Below are 25,550 nucleotides of genomic sequence, written 5' to 3'. Positions count from 1 at the left end.
GAGTTATATCCTGGTCTTGGGAGTGAGCTAGGGGAGCCTGATGTTGCTACAGAGCACTGGCCTTAGCCCAGCGAATGAAATCTGATGTGGTTGCGTTCTGGAGATCATCATCAGCTAATTGAGACCTCAGCACAATGGACAAGGGGCTGTGAAGTCCAAGTGTGAATTTAATCCCCAGAGTCAGAATTTTGGATTACAACGGCATTGCATCAATCAATTAAAAGAAAAGAAAAGTCTACTACCCGCAATCCTGGCATCCATTCCAGTACCCAAGCAGAGATTTTGGAATGTTAACCTCCCAGTGTCACTCTAAGACTGTTTCAGACTTGTCTCTCTGTAAATCACATCCGAGCTGCAGCAACATCTGTAGGAAATTTAACGAAACTATTTGCTGAGAAACATTGGCCTAAATCATTCTCTCCCCCACCCCTCCCTCTCTCTCTCAGAAGTTTGTGAAAACTGCTTGCTGCTTCTTTCATGCATGACACTGCAGGACAGGCAAGAGGATATAGAAAATGCACCGTCTTTGAGATTGGAAAATATGCTCAAACCATCTTGCCCCAGTGAGCAACCCGGTTGCTGAATTCTGTACCAGCTGAAGTTTCCAAACCATCGTCAGAGGCAGCCCTACATATAACGTGTTGCAGCAATCAAACCTAGAGGTTACCAGAGCATAGACAACAGAAGTTAGGCTATCCCTGTTCAGATTTGGCAGAGGTGCTGGGCCACCAGCCAAAGGTGATGAAAGGCACTCTGTGCCACTTAGGCCACCTGAGCATCAAGTGACAGCAGTGGATCCAGAACTAATGAATCCCCAAGCTATGTACCCGCTACTTCAGAGGGAGTGCAACCCCATCAAGAGCAGGCAACCTCCCATCGATCCAGTCGAGGGAACCACCCACTAACCGTATCTGTCTTATCTGAATTGAGCTTTAGTTTGTTGACTCTCATCTAGTCCATTACCAAGGCAAGACAACAGTCCAGAACATCCACTGCAGCATCTGCAGATGTAAAAGAGAAGTAGAACTGTGTGTCATTAGCATATTGCTGAAAATGCACTCCAAAGCTCCGGATGACCCCACTTGGCAGTTTCATGTAGACATTAAACACTGCCTCCAAGACCAGCTCTATCAGCTCTGGAATGCCAGGATCACACACACTAGATTCCCCCCCCCAACCCCAACTGGACAGAGAGCCTGGAGAGAGAAATGAAAGCTCTATAGACCAAAGCAGCTCTCTCTACCTGACCCTCAAGTCTGCCCTGATGCTGCCCTGAGTACCAACTCCACCCCACTCACCAACCCAGGTCTCACTCAGCCTCCTCATCCATAATCAGATCATGTATGAGAGAGGTCTTACTCAGAGCTGATCTGGCATTCAGCAACAGTAGCCGCAAACCCAAGGACCGGCTGATAGGACAACTGCAATTCTGCAGCTTTGAGGATGGGCTGTCACGTGGTTGTTGGGATATTATGGAGAGTGGGAGAGCTAGGTATGCCCTCTTGATTTCACTGGAGGAAATGTGGGGTTTATGCAATAATATGGAAATAGGTTAGGAGAAAAACATGCCTCTGAGCAAAGCAGCAGTTTTTCTGACCTTCTTTTATTCTGGCTCTGAACTAATAGCATCAACTGCACCATTGGGTCATAGTTTTCCTCTCCCAGTGTGTTCTTGGAAATGCTGGCAACAAGCATTTCCTTTCTTCTTACTTGTTGATAACTGTTCTGGCTCAAATCACCAAGAATGGCTAATACAGAGAGGTGGGGTTTTTTCATTATTATTATTATTAGCATCATTATTAATTTTTAGCGTGTGCGCGCACACACACACACTGGAGAACACCTGCAGAAGATGACGGCTTGAGAAAAGCTTTGGAACCTATTTCCACTTTGGAACAAATACTTTGAAAAATATGAGAGAGGAAAAAACCCATAGCTGTGGTTTCCTAGGAGCCATAAATTTGATTTCACAAGCCATTCCTTTCCTTGTATACCCTCCAGCTTTTGTCTGTGCTAAGCTTTTCAAGGCGGGAAAAGACTGCTGCTTTCATTCTGGCTTCGTGTGCACTTGCCTCGTTTTTAACAATGGAATTTTGCAGTCACCAATGAAGCTTGCCAAAGTCAACCTTCTGATGTGCGCAATTTAATTTGGAGAGGATGAAGGGGGTGGGGTAGGGGGTTCTGACATCCATTCCCATGGTTGGAGGGCTCCCTTCCCATGAATGCACTGGACAAAAAAAAGAGAGAGAGAGAGACCTGATGGAACAGAAACAACATTTTTACCAGAGAGCTCAAAGGTGTGACTTTTATTGCGATGCAAGAAGGAAAGAAAAGTCAAGGGTTAGTTGCAGAAAATATGGGGACTGGGGGAGGAAAACCTATGAAGTCATCCTACCAGTTGTCTTGCCAGTGCTTACTTGATCCTGCAGAGTATTCTCTATTTGCTGGTCTAAGCTTTAGTAATGATGCTCTTATAACGATGTTCTTATAAGAGAATTGGACAAATTCATGAAGGATAAGGCTATCAATAGCTGCTAGCCATGATGGTTATGCTCTGCCTCCACTGTCAGAGGCAGCATTGCTTCTGAATACCAGTTGTTGGAAAAACATGGTTGGAGAGAAGGGTCTTGCTCCTGTGTCCTTCTTGCGAGTTTCATACAGGCATCCAGATGGCCACTATGAAAAAAGGATGTTGGGCTAGATAGACTGAGCACTGACCTGATCCAGCAGCCTCTTCTTAGGTTCTTCTTTTTAACTAGATGTTGGAGAGATTCATGGAGAACAAGATTATTTCCAGTTGCAGCGCCAAGTTGACTTTTATAGAGGCTGATCAATGCAGTTTCCCAGTAAAGCATCAAGCCTAGCATCCAGCAGGCTAGCATCTAGTGATGTCTATGTTCTGTCTCCAGGGTTGGCAGCAGTATGCCTCTGAATACCAATTGCTGGGAATCACAAGTGAGGAGAATTGCAGGCTTTCCATAGGCATCTGGTTGGCCACTATGAGAACAAGACACTGGACTAAATGGACTAAATGGACTATACTGACTGGCAGTGGCTCTCTAAGGTGCTTGGCATTCTTTTCTTAGCCCTCTAACCTGGAGATGCCAGGTATTGAGTGTGGGACCCTCTGCAGCCAAAGGAGATGCTCTACCGCTGAGCTAAGGCCCTTCTCAAAGGACCTTACTTCTTGGAGTCAGAATTCCCCCTCAGTCAGTCCATGAGAACATTTTACCTGCTCTAAGGACCTCACTATTTAGCCTTGTCACCATGGAAACCTGGCACAACCCACTGTGTTCTGCTTACTGACTTCTGCTCCAGACCAGACCTCTGCTGTTCCCATGTGCTTCCTCTATATAGCTGGGCTTATAGTATTCAGCAACAGCACATTGAACACACTGAGCGCAAGTGATTTGAATGGGTTAACATTGGGAATCTGTCATTGGCAGCCCTGTGGGACTAGAGATGAAGGGGAGGTGTGTGTGGCTGTGGGAGAGTTTCTGAGAAGATGGCAGGCTTCCAGCTCCAAGAGGCTGCAAGGTTCAGCCTGAGGCAGATGAAGCCACCTCCAAAGCCCTCCCTTCCCCGATCCCCACAAGTTGCTTCCAGCACCACATAGCTAAACATCTGGAGCTGAGAGTGATCAGCACTGTTTCCTTAGCAAAAGAAAAAAAATAGAAAACCAACCCAGAACATTTCTAATGGTGGGGGAATTCCTGAAGTTCAGCATCAGCCAAGAAAACAGCCGAAGGAACTTTAGATTCGGCATTGCTCCCTTTCTGCTTTTTTCAAGAAGAGGAGACAAGAGTCTAGCATCCTGGTCTCCCCTCCACCACTGGAGGCATGTGCAAGAGGATTAGGTGGGGGGACAGATCACACCATTTCCAGATGCAGTTGAAGGGTTCCAGTTCTGAAGGGTTCTCCACATTGCTTAAATGGCTCCCACAAAGAAAAACCCACAAATAACATACAGATGCATTTTAAATAAAAGGACACATTCTACTCATGTAAAAACATGCTGATTCCTGGACCATCCGCAGGCCGGATTTAGAAGGCAATCGGGCCGGATCTGGCCCCTGGGCCTTAGTTTGCCTACCCATGCATTAGAACATAAGAATGTATGAAGAGCCAGCTGGATCAAGCCAATGGCACATCTAGTCCAGCCACCTGTTCTGAAATTCTGAACAAAAAACAAGCAAAGGGCCTTTGATTAGAAATAGATGTTACTCTAGTAACATAGTCTGTCAGCTAAATCCAGGAGTAAGGGAGCTGCCTTAGATGGCAGATGGTGCTGAAGGATTGAAGCTGTGTGTGCCACTTGGCCTGCCATGCGTCTCCTAAGTTGCCCTCAGGTATGTTGGTGGACACGGTCACTTCACCATCATTGAAATAAGATTTAGCTGCCAGTTCAGTTGGCTTCTCTGCATGGTGTGTGTGTGTGTGTGTGTGTGTGTGGAGATTAAGCAGCCATCTTGTCCTTTGCTTCAAGGAGGAAAATTGTTTTGGGACAGTTCTAGTACCAGCAGCATCATTTTCTTGGAGGTACCATTGGAAGTGCTGCAATAGATATATTTTGACAGGATGTTGGTATAATATTTATTTACTTATTTACTTACTTACCACCCATCTGATTAGGTTCCAACAAATTAAAACACAATACTGTACTGTATTGACCTAGTACCATGCTTGTCCTTTTTGAGCAGGCACAGATCTGTTAAGTGTCAAGCCCAGTAACAACTAATGAAGGGCTATAGCTCAGTGGTAGAGCAACTGCTTTGCATACAAGAGGTCCCAGGTTCAATCCCTGGCATCTCCATATAGGGCTGGAAGAAAACCCTGTCTGAAACCTTGGAAAGCTGTTGCCAGAGTAGACAATACTGAACTAAAGCCGTATGCTAAGGCAGCTTCCTGTGTTTAGAGGATAGGTGACCACAACTAGGCCCTATGTTTAAACCCTGTCTGAAACTTCAGAGAGCCACTGCCTGTCAGTGTAGACAATACGGAGCTAGATGGACCAATGATCTGATGCAGTATAAGGCAGCTTCCTATGAACCCAACTCTGTGTCAAGCTTTTCATCTTCGGGGTGGGGGGTCACTGAAATTTAGGCACAAAACTATGGAGTCCAGCTGTCTACATGGATCCCAGTTGCACTCAAATCAAGCCCATTTGGCGAGTCACTTTGCATTGTACTTATAGCATTCATGGGTTTGAACCATTGCTTGCAATCCTAGTTAGAAAGATCATTGAGACTTAACACTTTGCCACAAGGCAGGAACTTTGACACCAACATATGCAACGTACTGCAGCTGGGGAAGAGACAGGCTACATTGGGTAATGGTTTTAGCAGAGCAACAAGCTGTAGATGACTCAGACAAGCTAAGTCACTCATTATAAGATGGTCTTATAGGAGAACAATATTTTATTTGGATGCAGGCAGAGATGAATTTTTTTGGCCCTGATCTTTTTCCGATGCTTGCAGAGCCAGCACTCAGTGTTTCCACCTTACTGCAAGAAAGCTGAGTTGTTAACAGCTTCCAGGTCAAATAGCAGCTGCAGAAGTGGGCAATTTTCATCCAGAAAATGCCTGTCAGGGAAAGAGTTAACTTTCCCACCCACCTTGCACTGCAGCCCCAGTGGAGGAGAGGAGGGGAAAGGATGTGGGATAGATGCTTTAAAGCAGGGGTGGGAAAATGCCTGCAGGCTTTGGGCCTTATTTCCTTATGGGCAACCTCTCAAGGGCCACGTGTCAATGGTGGGTGGGGCCACATGCAAAATATGAGTGGAGCAATAGATGTAAGACTTAACCTTTCAACAGTAGGCAAAGCAAGATGTTTCTCATACTTCTCCATCCAACAAAGCAAGAGGCATTATCACAGTTCAAGGAGACATTCTGGCCAGTAACAGACTCAGGGAGGGCATAGAGTAGGTCTGGTGTAGGGTGTGCCTGGAGGAAAGGAATTTGGCCAGGGGAGAGGGTTGAGGGCCGGATAGAGAGGGTTGGAGGGCTGCATTTGGCCACTAGGCATGATCTTTGCAAACCCTGTTTTAAAGTTGAGTGGGGTTTTTTTTTTACCCTGAGAGGGCAGGTAGCAAGTGGCTTAAAACCAAATACCTATGCAGTTCTTTCTTTTTCTTTTTTCCTTCACAGCAGGTTTTTTTGCATTCAAGAAGTATCTGTTGGGAGAAGACATGTGACTGCAGCATGTTATTTGCTAGTCACATTGAAATGGAAAAGCAGTATTTCTCACTTGAGAAAAGTCATTTGCCATTTCTTGTCTCATATTTTTATTTTGGGGGGTAGTGCATGTATTACTCCAACAATTGGGGGATTTTTGAGTGACTGCCAAGCATTTTAAAACGCACTGCGTAGGATTGGAGATAACTTAGGCTAGAGGAGCACATCTGTTAGTTAGAGTGTGTAAGATTCTATCTGCATCAACCCATTTCTGCATAATCCAGAGGTGCTGTTTCACATTACAGTGGTGGATTGGTGGCGGGGAGGTCAAGAAGTTTCCATTCTGTGAACAAGAGCTAGTACAGTAGTAGAGAGAGCTAATGCTGCAGAGTGGCTAAGATCCTGAGCTAGGAATAAAAATGCCCCCAACTGCCTGACACGGCTGTTACAAGGATTACAGAGTTCATGAATGTGAAATGCATTGAACCCTACAGCAAAGCACTACATCAGGGTTTGGGAAACTTTTTTTTTTTAGCCCCAAGAGCCACATTCCCTTGTAGGCAACCTTCCAGGGTTTGTATACTAGTAGTGGGTAGAGCCAAAGGCAAAAAAAAAAAAATATAGATGGAAAAATTTATGTGACTCTTACCATTCCACAGTAGGCTACATTTCAACCACACACACAGGGGGGGGGGGCAAATGAGAGATACTAACACTGCTCAAGGGCAAATTCCAGCCAAGGAAAAGCACTTGAGGAGGGTTCAAGAAACAAAACTGGTGAAGGGTGTAGCCTGGGAAGAACCCTAAGGATGTGCAACATTAAGATGGGATAATTTGTTATCACTGGAGTAGTCCCTTCCAGTTAAATGCCTTTATTAAACAAGAATAGGGTTTTGGACTTTATTAGGAAGGTAGGCAATTATCTGGTATCACTGAAGAAGAAAAAGCGGTGTTGCTATTATCTTACAAAACAAATACTTGGTTGTCCAAGAGGAAATATGAAATCATGAGGAATGGTATATTATTGTTAAAATAGCAAGGCAAGGCAGGATATGGCGTTGTCTGATTTATGTGCCCCAAATTCTGATCAAGAAGTAATTTAACATCCCTTTATCAAGAAACTTGAAGAACTTTCTTAAGGAAAAATGATTGTGTGTCAAGACCCCGAAACCACCCCCTTGTTGAAGAATAACACACACAAGGACACAGATACTGAGTTAATGTTACTGGGCAAAATTTGGCCACAACTTTATTTATTGATTACAGAATGTGAGCGGTATTGGCTTAGGCATTGAATGGACCCAACTATATCTGACTCCTGCCCGTTGTGCACTGAGTCCGATAAGGGTAAATCATCAGTAGGGGGAGCCCTGTCAATGCATACCAATTCAGGCTCCCCCGGGTGTTCCCGTCAGGGTTATGTCATGTCCCTAGCCCCGCCCCGGGCTTCAGACAAGATCCACACCCCCGGATTCCTTTAACAGAATACCCTTAAGCTTGGAGGGGCAGGTGATGGCCACACCTCCCCTCCCCCCTCATAAGGTCATACAATGCCTTACTGAAACCCTAACAAAGTTGTGATGGTTGTTATGAGGTAGGCGAAAACCAAATGGCCTGTGCCAGTTTGCCAAGTGGAAAAATTCCTACCAGGCCCCTCAACGGCGACCAACCAAGGTCCATAGCAAGGCCAATGACTAAAACCAGCAAAATAGGGAGGGAGGGCGGGAGATTGAGGAAGCGAGCCAAGAGGAAGCCTCTGGCTCGTGCCTCAGCTTAAATGTTATTGGCCACACCCCCACCAGCCAGCGGATTGGCTGGCTGGTCGCTGATGCGGCCGGGATCCCCCAGGCAACGCAGGACTTCGTCCCCTCCCCCGGAGGAGAGTGGGTGGCCATGCAGTCCACCTCAACTCCTCCCCAGGTTGAAGTGGAGCAGATTTACTTTAATGGAATCCAGTATAAAAGTTAGGAAAGAGCTGCAACAATCATCTAATTGTTGCATGAATATTCTTTAATGCTAATGTTAAACTTTGACTTTTTATTATTGACCAAGTAACTCTTACAAGGATAATGTGTTATTTTTGTTGTTGTTATTCCACCCATTTTAGTTTTAAAGATTTCAAAGAATGAAATTTACCTAATGACTTTTTTGGTCACATCCCAATCTCACTGACGTTTTCTCAGAAAATACTACTTAAACAGCGGAGGCATAAAGCAATTATTGTGGAGTTCTCTACAATATACAGTGGTGCCCCACAAGACGAATGCCTCGCAAGACGAAAAACTCGCTAGACGAAAGGGTTTTGCGGTTTTTGAGCTGCTTCGCAAGACGAATTTCCCTATGGGCTTGCTTCGCAAGACGAAAACGTCTTGCGTTTTTTGCAAGTTTGTTTCCTTTTTCTTAACACCGTTAATACAGTTGCGACTTGACTTCGAGGAGCAACTCATAGAACGTGGTGTGGTAGCCTTTTTTGAGGTTTTTGGTGATTTTTGAAGTTTTCCCAAAACTTTTCCGACACCGTGCTTCGCAAGACGAAAAATTCGCTAGACGAAAAAACTCGTGGAACGAATTAATTTCGTCTTGCGAGGCACCACGGTATTTTTTTTCAAATGAATGTCACCCCTGATGTAAACTGTTCAAATAAATGGGATGTAAATAAAGCAGTTATCAGAGTTGTTCTAAGAGGACACCTTAAATTTTAGAACAACTGAGGGTTGTGCTTGAGGAACAATTAATTTCATAAATAAATAAGAAAGCAGTACACATAGTAACAATGAATTCAGGATTACAGGGGCAATTAATGGGACTTCGGCAGTAATTATACATTAGAAGAATGTGTGAAATAGCTTTTGTTGTAATTTTTAAGTAGAAAAACCTACTTAAAGTTTTAAAAAGGCAATAAACCAGGAAAACGCTTAGCAAGAGTATCTGGCTTGCAACAGGAAAGATTAATTCCATTTATGAAATATGGTGGTAAAATTTAAAATACCCCAGAAAGTTAAGTAGTTTCATTTTATTACTGGAATTTGAATTTATCACTTCACTGTGATAAAAAAATTGAGGATTGTATTCAACCAAGGTTTGCTCAAGGGTAGACCCATTAGAATTAATGGATCTAAGTTAGCCAGTGACCACTAATTTAAATGTGTCTAGTCTGAGTAGAACTAAGACTGGATTTAATGCTAATCAATCTTATTTTTTTCCTCTATCACTTTCTATTCTTAAATTTTCTAGTGATGATTTTCAGTTTCTAGAATCCCGTTTCTTCCAATGAAGTTAAACAGACTGCCAAGAAAACTAGAATTAACAAATCACCAAGCCCAGATGGATTTCCTCCTCAATATTATAAAATATTTGAAGATGCGCTATCTGAACCATTACTTTACTTAATAATCTAAATAATTGTAGGTCAGCCAAAATATTGAGATGAGACAAGGGCAATATTAATCCCAGGTCAGAATCCAAATAGACCTAGTTCCTGTATACCAACTGCAATATTAAATCAGATACTTCAAATTTGGGCAGTATTTGGTAGGAGATGGGCACATTTAATAATAAAATAGATAAGATTACAGCCTAGGTGCTACTACCAATAAAGCCCTGCCATGTGCCATTGCCAGCCACAGTTCTGATTTTATGGAAGGACACATAAAACAAATGTTGGACATCTCAACAAGTGGTCAGGTTTGTAGGGGGTATCCTAGTGTATATGATTTTGCTGTGTACTCAGATCCGTCAGCAGCTCTTGTAGGATATCCACCAGAGAAAGTTTTTCCCATCATCTGCTGCCTGATCCTTTTAACTGGAGATGCCGGGAATTTAACCTGGGACATCTTCTGCATGCAATTTAGGTGCTCTACCATTGAGCTACTGATTCTTCCCTGCCATTTGCCATTGTTTCTAGGGAGCCTGCTCAGTTCATGTGGGGCAATGGCAAGGCTCAGCAAGGTCCTACAAACTAGGTGACGTGCAAGCAGTGTAGCAACAGGCTTTAGGGCAGACATCCAAGGACCTAGAGAGTAAGCAACAGAATTGGGGTGGGAGGAGCCACTCTAGGCAACTTCCTTGGAGCCATGTGTGAGTGGCCAGCATGACTAGAGGCAAAAGTAGGCAGAGCAATGGTTGTCATTTTTTTTGCCTTTGTTCTAGTCCTTCCCCTTCTGGGCCAGTTAAGTACAAAAAAAAAAAAAAGATAGGTGGATAGATGGAACCATGGCAGTAGCTGAACCCTCAAATATTTCTATACCACTGTACATCAGAAATGATTGCAAAAAATTTGAAAGTAAAATAATAAAAAAATTAAATGTAGTAGGTTGTGTCCAATGCTAGTCCTACTCAGAGTAGACCAATTGAAGTTAGTGGACATGACTACCTTATAGGCCCATGGATTTCAGTGAGCCTACTGTGGGTAGGATTTAGCTGGACACAACACAGCATCGAAAACAAAATTCATAAATAATGCAATACATACATTTTCAAAATCTATAAAATAGGATTCTGCTTTTAGAAGATTCATACAATTTCACCTCTGCTAACACACCCATGCTTAAATCAACCTACACCTGCGCACATCTTCCTGCACTCTCAGCGATTACCTTTTTTAAAAATATTTTTATTCATTTTCACATTTAAATGTTTTAAATTTGAAGCAGTAAATAAACCACCAAAAATAAAATGAAAATGAAAATAAAAAATAAAATATTCACTCTCTCTACGATTACCAATCCAAACAATCCCAATGGTACCTATGCACAAGAGAATCACACTACAACGCAGCCCAACACTACCAGGTTAAAATAAAAATCTAAACTAGGACTCCACAAACCCCAATAAAAACCTCATGCCATTCTCCCAAACACTCATTCACTTTCACAAAAGGGTATTGCCTGTGGCCAAGGAACCCATCTCCTGCTGTCGTATTCAGCCACCAATCCTGAGCTCTCATGTGTTTCCAACACCTCCTTCAGCTGTCCCATGCACACACCCTGGGACAGCCCATGTTCTCCTGTAACTCATCATCCCCAGCCTGAAGCAGAGAGAAAAGTCTTCCCTCCCTTTTATTTCATTATCAGTGATTTTATTATTGCTACCAAACAGCATTTTAAGTGCATTTGCTCTTGACTGCAGGATTCTTAAAACAAGGTTTAAGCATAAAGTAACAAATAATCTTCTTTGTGGTTGATTAAAGGGGGGGAGTCTCCCGTTGCTTAAGTAACTGGATTCCTCCAAAACAATTCACAAAACAACCATTTTGACTTAAGCCAGTATTTATTTTCTTAGATACACGGGAGGGGGAGGGAGTCTGTTTAGGGACTATAATTGGTGGCTGACCATCAACATTTTGACTCCTATTTGTAAACTAAAAGGAACATTGCTTGATTTTTAAGTTTATACAATTCTTTCTAATTTAAAAATAAAATTGCCAGTGTGTCCCCAGAAGGCACCGTAGGGACAAAGCAAGATTTCCCAGTGACAGACATCAGAAAACCAGGGATAAACCCAGACAAGTGGAGTGTATGCAATGGTAGAGTTTTCCGTGACTAAATGCAGTATCAACTATTAATGTGTTCCAAACACAGTGTACTGGTTTTCTTCTCCTTGGAAAGCTTCTTCGTTCCTCTTCTTACCAATCTAAACCCTGAAAGCCTCCTCTACATTCCTTGAGTTGCCATGGATATTAATGGGTTTCTTGCATGTGGGTACATCTTTAAAAATGAAACTCAGCGGTAGCAAAAGAAAAAAGAAAAAGAAAACCCCAATTGCCACTGTTCTTTCTCCTCATACAACCTTGTCTTGGCTGGGTATTTATTTTTCCTCTTTTCCTGCTTTCTACTGGCAGGAGTGTGTGTGTGTGTGTGTGTGTGTGTGTGTGTGTGTAGAACGTTTGGAGGTTGTTGAGAAAATATCTCCTTCACATCCGGCCTAGCTTTTTCCTTCCTCCAGTTGGTCCCACCGTTATATAAGCTCAGACATGGAAAAGCAGCTCTCTTGCCATCACTAGCTGACATCCTTTAACCTTTCATTCTCTGAGAGGGGAGGCGCAGAGACGTGTTCCATCATGTTTCAAATATCTTCGGATTCTTCCCATGTACCACTCTGACGAAGCTTGTCCTGGTTTTCATTAGAAACAGATTTGCTTACGAATCATTGTTTTGGAGGGTTGTGTCTCTGTGTGTTGTGTTTTAGTCCTCTAGGTTGCTGTTTATGCTTTTCAACGTTTGCTCCTTCTCGTTTTTCTTGTTCCTTTTGTGGTGGTGTGCACTGAAGCCAGAGGGGACCCTTCCAAAAAAGGAATAAGTCACCTTTCTCTTAATCAGCAGGTGACGTCTCAATGGGTGGCTGAAATTCCATGAAACCGACAAAAAAACATGGTTCTGCCCACCCCACCCCCTTTCCCTGGAACATTTCTCCCCTTTTTAATTGAAACCATTCTCTTCTTAAAGTCTTTGTAGGTTGGGAAAGGGGAGGGGGAGGGGGGAAGACAGAGAGATATCTTATTCTCTAGAAATAAATGGAAAGCCCGTGCTCTGCAAACAATGAAGAATTTTGGCTGCAGATGACTCTTTTCGGTCTTTTTCTGTTCAAAACGTACATGGGAGAAATTACCAGAGCAGGCAGAGGCTTGCTGCTTGCCTGCAGTCAACTTCCCACCATGGAAATGTTGCCAATGCTGGTCCTACTCAGAGTAGACCCACTAAATTTAAAACTTAACCTATTTAGGTCTTTTAATTTCAATGGGTCTGTGCTGAGTCAAACTTAGTTTGATACAACCCTTGGAACTAGTTTACACGAATGCATTTTCAGCCACAGTGCCTTAAGCGTCAGCGTCAGGGCAAGCACCAGGGACCCAGTGTCCCAGCAGGACTCTTTCCTGATGCCAGCCCTGAGTAGCATGTCCATGTTACTGTTTTACCAAGGACAGTCCTCTGCTTGAAGAGCTCTCCAGTCCAAGTTTAGTTTAAAGAGAATGAACCTAAGAAGGGAGAAGGGCAAGAGGGTAGCTTTGAAGTTACCCACCAAATAGTTATCAGCAACAAACAGCAGACCAAGCAGGTGTACAGGCCACCTGGTCACTGTTGTCGCACTATGGTGAGATACTGGGTGGCCTCCAACCCTAGTTCTACTCAGAGCAGGCCCATTGAAGCTAATGAACATGACTAACTTGGGTCCATTAATTTCAATGGTTAGTACTTAACGAAATCCTATGCTTTAAGTTAGTCCCGTTCATGCAGATCTGTATCCTCTTTTGTGAGTGATATGTTTCCTCTTCCGAGTCCCAATCTGACCTGAGACTCAAGAGAAAAAGAAAGCACCCTGGCCTCTCCCACTGACTAAGAGAGGAGTGGGAATCCTGCTTTGGGACAGCATTTTGGAAGCTGCATTCCAGTGGTGGGCAGGGCCAGCAGTAAAAGTGGGCAGAGCAATTAAAGTAAAATTTACCTCTGGGTGTTCAGCCCAGGTTGGGCACCCCCTGGGTCCTATATCTCACCCTCTTATTTATTTGGGTTTCCCCCCTTCTGAAACATGTCCTACATTTGCACCTATACATATAAACTAGCACATGAAAATGAATGCCCTGAGCCTTTTAACATCACTCCTGCCTCAGGATATTCCACAGTGAACTTGGAAATGTGGGTGGTTTTTTTGTTTTGGGGGTTTTTTTAAGCATCAATTCTAACCTGCCCTTCAAGCCTAAGTAATCTTCAGGATAGCTGACAATTAAAGCAATGAATTAAAACAACAGTCATCAATATTAAAATATAAAACAACGAAATGTTAAAAATAGAAGTAGTTCGTGAAGAACATGAACTCGAAGCCAGGAGGGTAAAAACAAATAATAACTTCAACTTGCTTCAGTGCTGGAATGTGAGCTCTAACCTGGGACACCAAAGCAGAATGTGGAGTAAAGGCATGTCATGCCTTGCCTCTGCTTAGCTTTGAATACAGTTGGCTGCTTTGCAGGCTGTAGCAACAGTAACACTCAAGTTGAAACTGGTTTTTAAAACAACATACACAGAGAAAATGCATATATATCTAAAGGTGTATGAGATGGATGTGACTCTAGACAGAGAAGTTCTAGCCATCGGAAAAACATGTTTCCAATCAACAAGCTGTTAAACATTCACATTGGTGTCACTGTGCTTTTTCAAAGAGAGCTGCGGGGGGCTCAGTCTGTACCAAGGGTACAGCATTAAGTGAGGTTTATCCCTTTCCTCCCATACAGGCTCCCCACAAAATTAATCTCCCCTGAAGGTGTTGTTGGAAATGGAACCAGCATGGAAGTCTGAAGCTGCTCACCTGATGCAAAAAAAAAGAATAAATAATAACCAGAATTTTAGTGTATTCCTAATAAAATGCATTTGTGTACACATTCTACCATAGGAAATAATTTTTAGTACACATAATGTGGGTGGAGAACTGCATTGTAAAATTCAGAGAAGTGAGAATTTCAAAGGAGAGCTGTGTTTTGGTTTGCATATTGTTTCAGGAAATGGGAATGAGGTAAATTTGCCTTTAAAAGCGAACTGAGATTAAGGTTTTCCCCATCCCTCCTGATGCACTTGGAAGGAGGAGGTAGTGTCAGTTCTGCAAGGCTAAACCAGCTGGAGTGTCAGATGGACTCTGCCAGTGCATCCATACACAGCCGTGACCTCACCGCTGCTTTGCCTTTCTTCTTCCAAGTGTGCCACAGCAATAAGATGGACAGGAAACTATTGTTGCTGTTTTGCCCCACTAGGCAAGCTGCCCCACTAGGCAACCATTCATCCCATGGTAGCCACTCAGCCATTGCCCCCCCCCCCAAAGTGGAAATGCATCACACACAAAAGATGGACAAAAGATTTGGGTAACATTTGCATATGCTCAGATATCTGAAGCGCTTGAAGGAGCTGGGTATGTTTAGCCTGGAAAAGAGGCGACTGAGAGGAGATATTATAGTCATTTACAAATATCTTAAGGGCTGCCACATGGAAGAGGGAACAAGCTTGTTTTCTCCTGCTGTGGAGGGTAAGACTGGAACACAAGTTACAAGAAAGGAGATTCTGACTGAATGTAAGGAAAACCTTCTGACAATAAGAGCTGTTCGGCAGTGGAACAGATTCCCACGAGAGGTGGTGGACTCTCCTTCCTTGGAGGTTTTTAAGCAGAGATTGGAAGGCCATCTGTCATGGATGCTTTAGCTGAGATTCCTTCACTACAGGGGTTGGACTAGATGACCCTTGGGTCCCTTCCAACTCTACAATTCTATGATCTGTATCTATTATACAAAAAGATGCAAGTTCAGAAATAATTACTACAATTTAAATAGAAATACAATAGATCATCTGAGCATAGTGAGGGAAACTGACTAGGTAACCTATGTCCCTGCTCAGACTACTACCCAGGTGCTGGTTATTGGTGCATACAGTGGTGGACCATTGGGTCTCACATTTCAGCGGCACTCTGTGCGATGCCAGAATTCAGCTTCCTGCCTGCCTCTCACTTTCCATTCTTCATCATGGTTGTGGCCACCACAAGGGTCTGCACCCAGTGCAAACCAGTCACACTCTCCTAAATCTGCCTCCGATGTGCAACATCAAGATTAACCCTGCTTTCCCTTCTTGGGGTTCTTTGTCTTTAAACCAAACCTGAACAGCAAAGCATAGACGATGCCTTCAAATGCCCACAAATAACTCTTCAGGGGGTGGGAGGGATGCAAGAGCACCCTTCATTTGTCTTATCCTGTTGTAATAGTTTTATTGCTTTTACATGTTGCAAATCATCAACGAACAGTAAAACAAACAAAAACAAAACCTTTCCCTCTCCAGGAGATGAGATTACAGATTACAGTGAGGCCAGCAACCCTTAGAACAATACAATTTAAGTCATTTGTTCAAATGCATAAACAAATTATAGTTTAAAATTACACTACTACCCTTCATTCTTCTAGCTGAGCTTTTTTAAAAAATAAAATAAAAATTCAATGTTCAGGCCCTTAACTCATATGTACAGTTAGTGAGAGCACCTTTAAAACCTACAAGTTTGAGAGGACATTGGTCTTCTATGTTGTGGTCTTTTGTTATTTTATATTGTTTTATTTCCTGATTTCTTCATGGCATTTTATTGTAGATTTTGTTTTAATAAGCCGTTCACCACTTCTGGAGCCTTTGAGCGGCATATTTTAACAAGTTGGTACGGGTGATGATAATGGTGGTGCTGATACTATCCTCTGACAGCTCCTCATATAGAAGAACATTCAGGACAAATAAAATAAAATCCTTTGCACAGCGCATAGCTAAACTATGGAACTCGCTCCCACAGGAGGCTGTGACGGCCACTAACCTAGATAGTTTTAAAAGGAGAGGGTCATCAGTGGCTACTAGCCACGTCGACTCTGCTCTTCCTCCACTGTCAAAGGCAGTACTTATCCTGCAACTTCCTGCTAGATACCTTAACTCTTTATACCACAAATGATCTGGTTTATTTTTTCTCTCCCACTTTTGGTTGTGCTATGGCAACTATAATGTGGTAGCATTGGGGAAGCATCGCAGAACAAAACTAAACCAGGATAAATTAACTGGCAATGCACTGCTACTGTGTCAAGAACATGTCGCAGAAGGCATTGCTGTTGTTCTTCAGAACTACCTCCCTAGACCAGTGTTTCCCAACCGGTGTTCCGCGGCACACTAGTGTGCCGTGAGATGTTGCCTGGTGTGCCGCGAGATGTTGCCTGGAGGGAGGCGGGCGAGGGCGTTTGCTTCCCGGAGGACTTGTGGGAAGCCGCCCCTTCCCTGGGCGACGCGCCGCCTCGCGACTCCGGAGTCAGTCCCGAGGGCTCTCGGAGGGACTCGCGAGCGATGGCGCGGCGGCTGTCCGGCGTGGAGCGCGACACGGAGCCGGCCGGGCTTGGAGGCGCCCAGGTAGGGCCGAGCCGGGCGGGGGCGGGGAGGTCTCGGTCTGCTGCGGGCGCAGGAGGGCGAGCGGGAGAGGGGGAGCCGTCGGGTCTCCTGGAAGGAAGCGAGGCGGCGGCTGAGGGGGATGCAGCCCCGTCCCCAGCAACAGGCGCTCCTCGAAGTGAGGCCACAAGTCGGGGCTCGGACAGGGCCTGGAAGCAGCGGCTCCGGCTCTTGGGAGCGGAGAAGGGGACTTCGAAAGCGGCCTGGAGGAGAAAAGCCCCGATGCAGCGAGAGCGGGGAGCGTGCTGCCTTGTCCAGGCCTCCTCGCTTTGTGCCGTCCGCTGCCGGGAGCAGGACACGGGGGCTCCTCGTTCGCATGCTTTCCCGGGTGATCGGTGAGGATTAGGGTTAGGGTCCCTCAGTCCCTCGCTTTGCTGCCTCCTCCTCCCCCCACCCCCAAAGCTTGGAGGTTCCCCGGCAAGGGGGAGGGAAAAAAATTGAAAACTTTCACTTTCGTGCGTCCCTCCCGGCGTGACGCTGCGCGCTGACGTCACGGGGCTGTAATGGTGGTGTGCCGCGAGATTTTTTTCATCAAACAAGTGTGCCTTTGCCCAAAAAAGGTTGGGAAACACTGCCCTAGACAATCATTCATCAAAAGACTTTTGGTTTCTGCCATCATTAAACACCCACCATAGCAGTCTCAGGATTTGCCTTGCAAATTGAATGGGAGGCATTGACTGCCCATGCCATAGGAATGCAATTTGCAGTCAAGTCATCTTGGGGGTGCCCTTATAAACTAATGGATTTGGACTTTTCATTGCAGAAATCATTACCATGAAAATAAAATTTGACATTACTGGCTTGTGAATCAATAGGGTGTTGTTTTGCAATATTTCTGCAGTTAACTGGTACATGCACGTGTTTAGGGGGACACTTGATTGAGATTTGTCTTTTATTTGAGCCATCACGGTTCTGGGGTGTCCTTTCATTTTTGGAACTTTGAGCTGGCTAGCAACCCTACACTGCAAGTTCCCATTAGCGTCAGCAATCTGCATCTCCAGGCTTCTTGGGTTTCAGCTCCATGCTTCATCCTCCATTTGTCCTGATTAGTGAAATAATGCTCATGTGGTGAGCTCCAGAGCCATAAAGCACCACAGAACTGCTAACTGCTGGTCTTATTATTGTTATCAATGGGGCGTCTCACACTCTATAACAGCTCATAAGAAAGAAACTGCTCATAGGCAGAAGACAATGAAGGCTGAATTCAGTCTCCTGAGTGACTCAAGTAGTTGCGCTTTGCTCGATGCAGTGCTGGGGAGGGAATTAGCTAGAAGGGATCTGAAGATTTGCCTTTACCTTGTTGACTTATTATTAATTATTAAATTTATTGGTCATAATTTTACCAAAGTAACTGAAAGTGAGTTATAATATATAAAAAGTAAACATACACATGAAAACTGACATAAAAGCAAAGAAAATCAAAAAGACAATTCTGTTTCTAAAATATGGCTTAAAACATCCCACCCACTCAAGGAGGCCATAAAAGTCAAAGGCCTGGTGGGGGGTGGGGTGGGAAAAGGTTTCCCTGGCTCCTACAGGTGTATCTATATTAATGGCACCAGGCAAGCTTCCCTGGGGAGAGCATTCTGCAAACAGGGATCCGTCACAGAAAAGGCCTATCTTATTTCATATACCAATTCAGGCCCTTGATCCATCTACGGTAAGTCAGTACAGTGGTACCTCAGGTTAAGTACTTAATTCGTTCCGGAGATCTGTTCTTAACCTGAAACTGTTCTTAACCTGAAGCACCACTTTAGCTAATGGGGCCTCCTGCTAATGGGGACTGCTGCTGTTAGCGGAGTCTGTAACCTGAAGCGTATGTAACCTGGGGCAGGAATCTTGTTAGAATAAAGTTATAAACTTAAACAAAAAAGCATTCAGTGCCTTGTGCCTCCCCCTGACCAGCTTAGCCCTCCAAAGCCCTGGGCAAGTGTACCTGGCTGCCCACCAGTTTGGCTTCAACTCTCCTTCTGCCACCATCTAATTGTATTTATTGTCTGGGCCTAATGAAATGTAATTCTGGGTGTACTGGATCCCACAGTTTCTGCTTCCTTGAGGGGCTGTAGTGATAGAGCATTAGCTTTGCATGCAGAATTTCTCCAAGTAGGGCCAGGGGAGAACCCTCTCTAAAATACTGGAGGGCTGCTTCCTATGTTTCTCACTCCCAGGAACCATCCAGATACCAAGTTGTCCAATGCACTGCTCTGCCAGAGTTACGATCCTTTCAGGTTCACAGTCTGTTGTGATGCTGAGTCCTGAGATCTAGGATTCCTCAATAATAGCTGGAATGTGTTAAGGGGCTTCAGGCATATTCATATAAAACAAAAAAATGGTGAGCAAGACTTAAGAGTGTTATTCAGAATCAACCATAGGAGTCTCAGGGGGTCATTTGGCTCTTGGCATTTCTTTATGGAAAGGACCGTGGCTTAGTGGAAGAGCAACTGCTTTGCATGCAGAAGGTTCAGTTGTTGCCATCTTCAGGAAGAATTGGAAGAGACTCCTGCCTGAAAGTCTGGAGACCCACTGCCAGTCAAAACTGGCAGTACTGTATGATGTGTTATACTGCAGCTTTCTTTGTTTGTTAGGAGCAATTGCAGCACAGTGGTAGAACATTTGCTTTATATTCATAAAGACACAGGGTCTGATTTCTATAATCTCCAGGTATGGCTGGGAAAATTCCTTGCCAAAGCCCTGGACAGCTGCTTCTGCCAGTCAGTGTAGACAATACTGAACTAGGTGGACGAGTGCGCTGATTCAGCATAAGACAGCTTCTTTAAAATTTGGGGGAAGACGGTAGCTCCATGTAGTCATAGCAAATGGTCCCAGGTTCTGATATCTTCAGGAAGGGCTGGGAAAGACTGATCATGCCTGAAACCTGGAGAGCTGCTGCCAGTTGGTGTAGACATTACTGAGTGAGACTGGCCAAGGGTCTGACTTGGTATAAGGCAGCTTCCTTAACGTCATACAGGAAGGCCTGCAGCTCAATGGCACAGCATTTTCCTTGCATGCCGAAGGTCCCAGGCTCAGTACACTGGAAAAGGCTCCCTGAAGATCTGCTTCCAATCAGAGTGAGCTAGATAGTCCCAAGTGTTTGGTTCAGTATATGGCACCTTCCTTTGTCCTGAATGCACCGTGCCCAGCAATACTGCTAAGCGAATGGGGGGAAATGTCTTCGTTTCCTCTCTTCCTTCTATTTACCAATTAAAAATAGTTCCACCAGAGAGGCTTCCCAAGAATTTTTTTTTTAAACCCAACCAACATCTGGCTGGCAGAAGCACTGTGTCAGCAGACAGCACCAATTATGCTCAGGCTGAACAACAACTTAATTACTGATGAGGCGGCTCCTCTGACAAAAGGGAGCCACTCTCAGCCGTATAAATTCTCTGACTGAACTCATCCCTTTGTGTGTGTGTTGGAGGGGGGGTGGGAGAGCAGATTTTAAAACCATTTCCGAAATAAAGCAACAACCAGCCTTCTCGCTTCAAGACCATAGGAAGCTGAGCCAAAATAAAGACAAAGCTCCTAACACTCTCAAGTGGGCCTCCCTGCCTGACTCTTGGCTTTGGGACAGTTGGAAGAGCAAGGACACAGGAAGCAGACCTTAGAAATACACAGAGTAACCTTGGGCCAGTTAACTATCACTCACCCCGACCTACTTTTTCAGGATTGTTCAAAGAATAAAATGGAAGCAAGCATTCCACCAGGATGCAGCAGAAGGAGAGGTGGGGAGCAGGGCCACCCAGTCGGCCCTGTTTTATCAGGCACCTCCCTCCCTGGAACTGCCATGAAGTTAGAGCAGAGGGAAATGGGCTGTTCTGTTATCTCTGCTAAAAGTCTGCCTGCCTTTAGCTTCTCCCTCAGCTGTAACATGGCAGTTCCAGCTTCAACCCCTGCCCTCCTGCGAGGGCTCTGCATGTTGAGCAACCAACGCACCTCACATTTAAGCAAAGATACAAAGACCTGCTGTAAGTAAACAGGCCTGGAGACCAACAGGCTAACAATGAATTCCCTAATGCAGAGCTGAACCATAATAAAGTGATGGTGCAGGAAATTGCAGAAGCAGGGATGAGAGAGACAGCGGTCTCAAGGGACGTAGAGAGGGAACGGACATTTCCACTAGCCATCTTGCTAGAAATTAACTCTCCCAAGAGATGAGTTGTTGTGGGCGTCATTGTTGTTTGTTGGGAGGGAGAACCCTGCCACCAGGAGTAGTGTTAATTAGCGTTGTGTTAATTCAAGAGAACAGGGAAGGATTGATACACATCTGTTCTTTGGCCTATCTAGAAAAAGAAAAATAATAAACCTGCAAAGACTCTGAATGAGGGAACACTGGAGAATTTGGAAAACGTTGCCTTACCCCCAGCTTTAAACAGTTCTCAGCTGTCACAGCTGGGTTAGCATTACAAAACATCTGGTGACAGCAAATAAAAAGGCCAGCCACTGTGCAGTGTTGCCTCTGCCACTCCATGAATGCTGCATTGAGATGGAGCACTCTTCCCACTTTGGATGCAAGACAAATGTATCATCTCTAGGTAACATGAGCAACCATTGCAGAAAATCGGTTTTTTACATAACTTTGGAGTCTTTTTCTAACATGGAGAGGCCCCCAGAGGCAATTAACAATAAACACAACATCCATTTCCAAGTTTTGTTCCACGTCACCAGTAGGAAGAGTAGAGGCATGGCAAGTAATGTATTAGTTTGTTTTCTTACATGTCATGGAACCCGGCATGGCATGCATGTGGCTCCCAGGTGATCACCTACCCAGGTACTGACCAGATGCACACCTGCTTAGTTTCAGCAAAGTGGCGAAGTTTTCGTTCTTCAGACAATACTCTAGCAGATATGGATCAGGCATAACAATGCAAATTCAACCTCATGTTCAGTGAGGTGGTAAAATTGTCCCTGGGGTGTGCCATTTCCCAATATGAGAAGAAACAGAGAAATCCCTGCACAAAAGTGATGACACAAATATGTTTGTGTGTATTTATAGGCAAACTCACCTAACTGCACTTTCTGAAATAATATGCAGACCAGAATGCAGCCATCCTTCAAAATTTTCTCTTCTATTAATTTGGTAATGCAGTCCTCCAGCCAACACAAGTCTCTGAAAAACATACCTGTACCTTTAATAGTTATGTAGTGGGTGTTTCAGTAGATATGCCTTGCATGGCTAACAACTATGATGGACATATTAGATTGTTTTTGGTTCATGTCAGTTTCATGTGCATTCATCCCTAATTCCTTCCCTTTGCTCCTTTATCTGCAAAATAAATAAATAAATAAATAAAAATCTGTACAGAGATTTGTCTTGAAATATGCAGTTCAGTGATAAAATGTATAATTAAATACACATTTCAATCCATTCAATTTATTACAGTCAACCGACCATGAAATGCATATTTAAATACTTGTTTTATCTTAATGTACATATTTCTAAATGTATATCATCCTAAAAATCACGTTTTAATGCATTTTTCTACCTCCTTTGAGCCAATAGCTCTGAAGAAATTTTAAATCTGCAGTATAATTACTTTGTGATCCACACATTAGTCCAGGAGGTGTGGATCAGGGTCAAGAATGACTCCTTCAGCACCTTCAGAATCTGATCCAGGATGGAAGACTGTGGTGGAAGATGACGAAGAATAGGAGGATGAGTCAGAAACAGATGGAAGCCCTTCCCTCCCCCTGAACAGATCTGGCCCCAATGCCGAGTCCCACTTGCTCCCTCCCATATGTGTGGGAGAGCACTGTCAAAGTCTGGGGAGAGCTCTCAGCCCCAGTCTTGTGTCACCAAGCAGGACGCAGAGGGGGAAGCAGGTCTCACCCTCTCTCAGGACAAGGAAGGAGGTGCCCCCATCCAGACGTAGCACCCACTTGTAGGCCATATATTTCCACAGAGATAGAGACTCAAGGAAATAAGTGGTGTGCCCCACCTCAGTTTTAAAGCTTGGTGGGAAGGGCATGGAAAACTTCTTGTAACAACTTCTCACCTCCCATGCACTGTTCTTGCACTCATGAACCTTGTCCGCTGCTCCTAGGCCAGGAGCATCCCCACCAACCCTTCACCCTGCGAGGGCTCTGGGAATGGATTAGCTCCTGCTGCTGAGTCTGTACCATTACTCTGCTTTAATGAAGATCGCTTCCTTTCTTACAAGTAAGAGCACCTGCTGCTTCATTTGGGGGCGGAAGCCAGGACAGTTCACTTCCGAATTCACGGAAATCAAATTCCTCAAGCATCTCTATCAGCCGCACCTTCTGAAATTCCCAGAGCCCTGATCCCTTTTGCATCTGGCCACCTTGGTAGCTTGTTGTCTTTCTTCTTCTTCTTCTTCTTCTTCTTCTTCTTCTTCTTCTTCTTCTTCTTCTTCTTCTTCGCGGAAAACCAAGCAACCTCAGCACATGCCAAGCTGTGGTTTGCAGATTTTGGAGCAGGAAGGGAACAGTCACAGCCCAGTGGCTCAAGGACTCCCAGAATCAAGGCCTATTCTTCCCTGCAAAGAAGCTAATTGTCCACAAACGCCGCTGCTGCTACCAGGGCCACACAGGCCAATTATCTCATAAGTAGCAGCAATAAAGACGACTCAAACAGCTGGCAAGCAGCCTGGTTTCCGGATTCCGGCATCTGAGCCATTAACGTTACGGATGAAGCACTATGATGGGGGGCGGGGGGAGGCAGGGCAGCCATTAGCCATTCTGAGAAGCCCATCCAGCTGGGAGAGGAGAGAAAAGGGAGGGGGAAGCATCATGAAACACAGAAGGAGGAGGGAGAGAGACTTGGCAAGTCCCAGGTCACTGTTTCATTTGCTTTCCCCAACCCAAGAGGTCAGCTTCCCTCCACAATGAACCAGCAAAGAGATTCTGTGCCTTTTGATGTTTCCAAGTAAGGAGTCGGAGCAGGAGGGGTTTGGTTTTCCAAATGTGGAAACGGCTGCAGAGGAAAGTTTCAGCCGTGCTCAAAAATTGAGGGAGGAGGCTGGCAATCAGCCGCGTGCTGACTTCCGTAAATGACAAGTGAATCTTGTCAGAGGCTGTCACTGTCAGAAGCAGAATGCCTCTAAATGCCATTCGCTGGGAATTGCAAGTGGGGAGATTATATACTGTTGCACCCAGGTCCTGCTTGCTTCCCAGAAGCATTTGTTGGGTCCCTATAAGAACAGGATGTTGGACTAGATGGGCCTTTGGCCTGATGCAGCAGAACTTCTGTTAAAATCAGTGCCCTGGAAAAGATACAGGATTCGGGGAGATGGATCACAGCCCAGTGGCAGAGCACTTGCTTTGCATACAGAAGGTCTCAACTTAAAGAACGAACCCGGCAGCAGGACTGGGAAATACCTCTGCCCAAAGCCCTGGAGGGGTGAAAAATCCTTACACACAGCAAGAGAATGCTGCATACTTCATTCAGTAAGCAAAGATAGGATGGGCTACTTGGCAATGCAAGCTCTTTTTTTAAAATAAGAAAAAGCTTGAGAAACACTAAGGGTAAAGGGGACCCTTGACTATTAGGTCCAGTCATGACTGACTCTGGGGTTGCGGCACTCATCTCGCTTTATTGGCCGAGGGAGCTGGTGTACAGCTTCCGGGTCATGTGGCCAGCATAACTAAGCCGCTTCTGGCAAACCAGAGCAGCGCACAGAAACGGTGGGACCCACCTGAGCGGTACCTATTTATCTACTTGCACTTTGATGTGCTTTTGAACTGCTAGGTTGGCAGGAGCAGGGACCGAACAACAGGAGCTCACCCCGTCGCGGGGATTCGAACCGCCGACCTTCTGATCAGCAAGTCCTAGGCTCTGTGGTTTAACCCACAGCGCCACCCGCGTCCCTGAGAAACACTGGTTTGAGTTAAATCATACAGCCAGCAGGGTGAGAAGCTTCCTTTGGTTGTAGCTCATTGGTAGACCACACGTCTGGCATGCAGAAGGTTCCAAGTTCAGTCCTTGGCATCTCCACTTAAGGGAAAGGATCAGAGATCAGGTGGTGGGAAAGACCTCTGCTTGCAAACATGGAGATCCATGGCCAAGTCAGACTAGACAGTACTGGACCATTAAGCAAAACAGTCTGACCTAGCATAATGCAGCATCCTATGTTCTCATTACATGACTGTCCTGAGCGTTCAATCTGACTGCACATGCTTGATGTGATGCCCTCATGCTGTTCACAGAACTATGCTGTTTGTGGGGATGGATGAATTGTCAGTTTAGGTTTCTCTCAGTTTCTTATTTTTCCAGTCTTAAGGTTCAGTTCGCCAAATTTGCATATTAGTTTGCTTTAAAAAAAACACCTCACAAAAATTTGCCAGCTTTTTAATGAAGATTTATTCTAATAACCACAGTTTGGTATACTGTTTTGAATTTTTGCAAGCTTTTTTTTTTTGCAACATAATGCATTTTTGAATGCCATTTTCACTAATACGTGCATTTTAATATCAACGTTTATGCTGA

The 25,550-nt window shown here is 44.6% G+C and overlaps 2 protein-coding genes and 1 long non-coding RNA gene across 3 annotated transcripts in view; 2 read left to right on the top strand and 1 right to left on the bottom strand.

Moving 5' to 3' along the window:
- The window catches only part of MORN1 (MORN repeat containing 1), a 119,630-nt gene extending 110,092 nt beyond the window's left edge, over positions 1-9,538 (top strand). The window contains exon 15 of the mRNA XM_083513094.1: positions 9,408-9,538. The gene's annotated coding sequence lies outside the window, so the exon portion shown is untranslated. The remainder of the gene's footprint in view (positions 1-9,407) is intronic.
- LOC310711481 overlaps positions 1-23,774 on the bottom strand; it is a 32,380-nt gene extending 8,606 nt beyond the window's left edge. The window contains exons 1-2 of the long non-coding RNA XR_014528486.1: positions 23,101-23,774; positions 22,111-22,214 (exon numbers count right to left, since the gene is read on the bottom strand). This is a non-coding gene — a long non-coding RNA (uncharacterized lncRNA). The remainder of the gene's footprint in view (positions 1-22,110; positions 22,215-23,100) is intronic.
- LOC310711426 (uncharacterized protein) overlaps positions 1-25,550 on the top strand; it is a 137,792-nt gene that overhangs the window by 7,769 nt on the left and 104,473 nt on the right. The gene's annotated exons all lie outside the window — the stretch shown is intronic.

This window comes from Podarcis liolepis (assembly GCF_965112155.1).
Source record: "Podarcis liolepis genome assembly, chromosome: 7".
NCBI lineage: Eukaryota > Metazoa > Chordata > Lepidosauria > Squamata > Lacertidae > Podarcis > Podarcis liolepis.
Note: the sequence above shows the minus strand (reverse complement) of the source record. Positions and strands in the feature narration are given on the sequence as shown.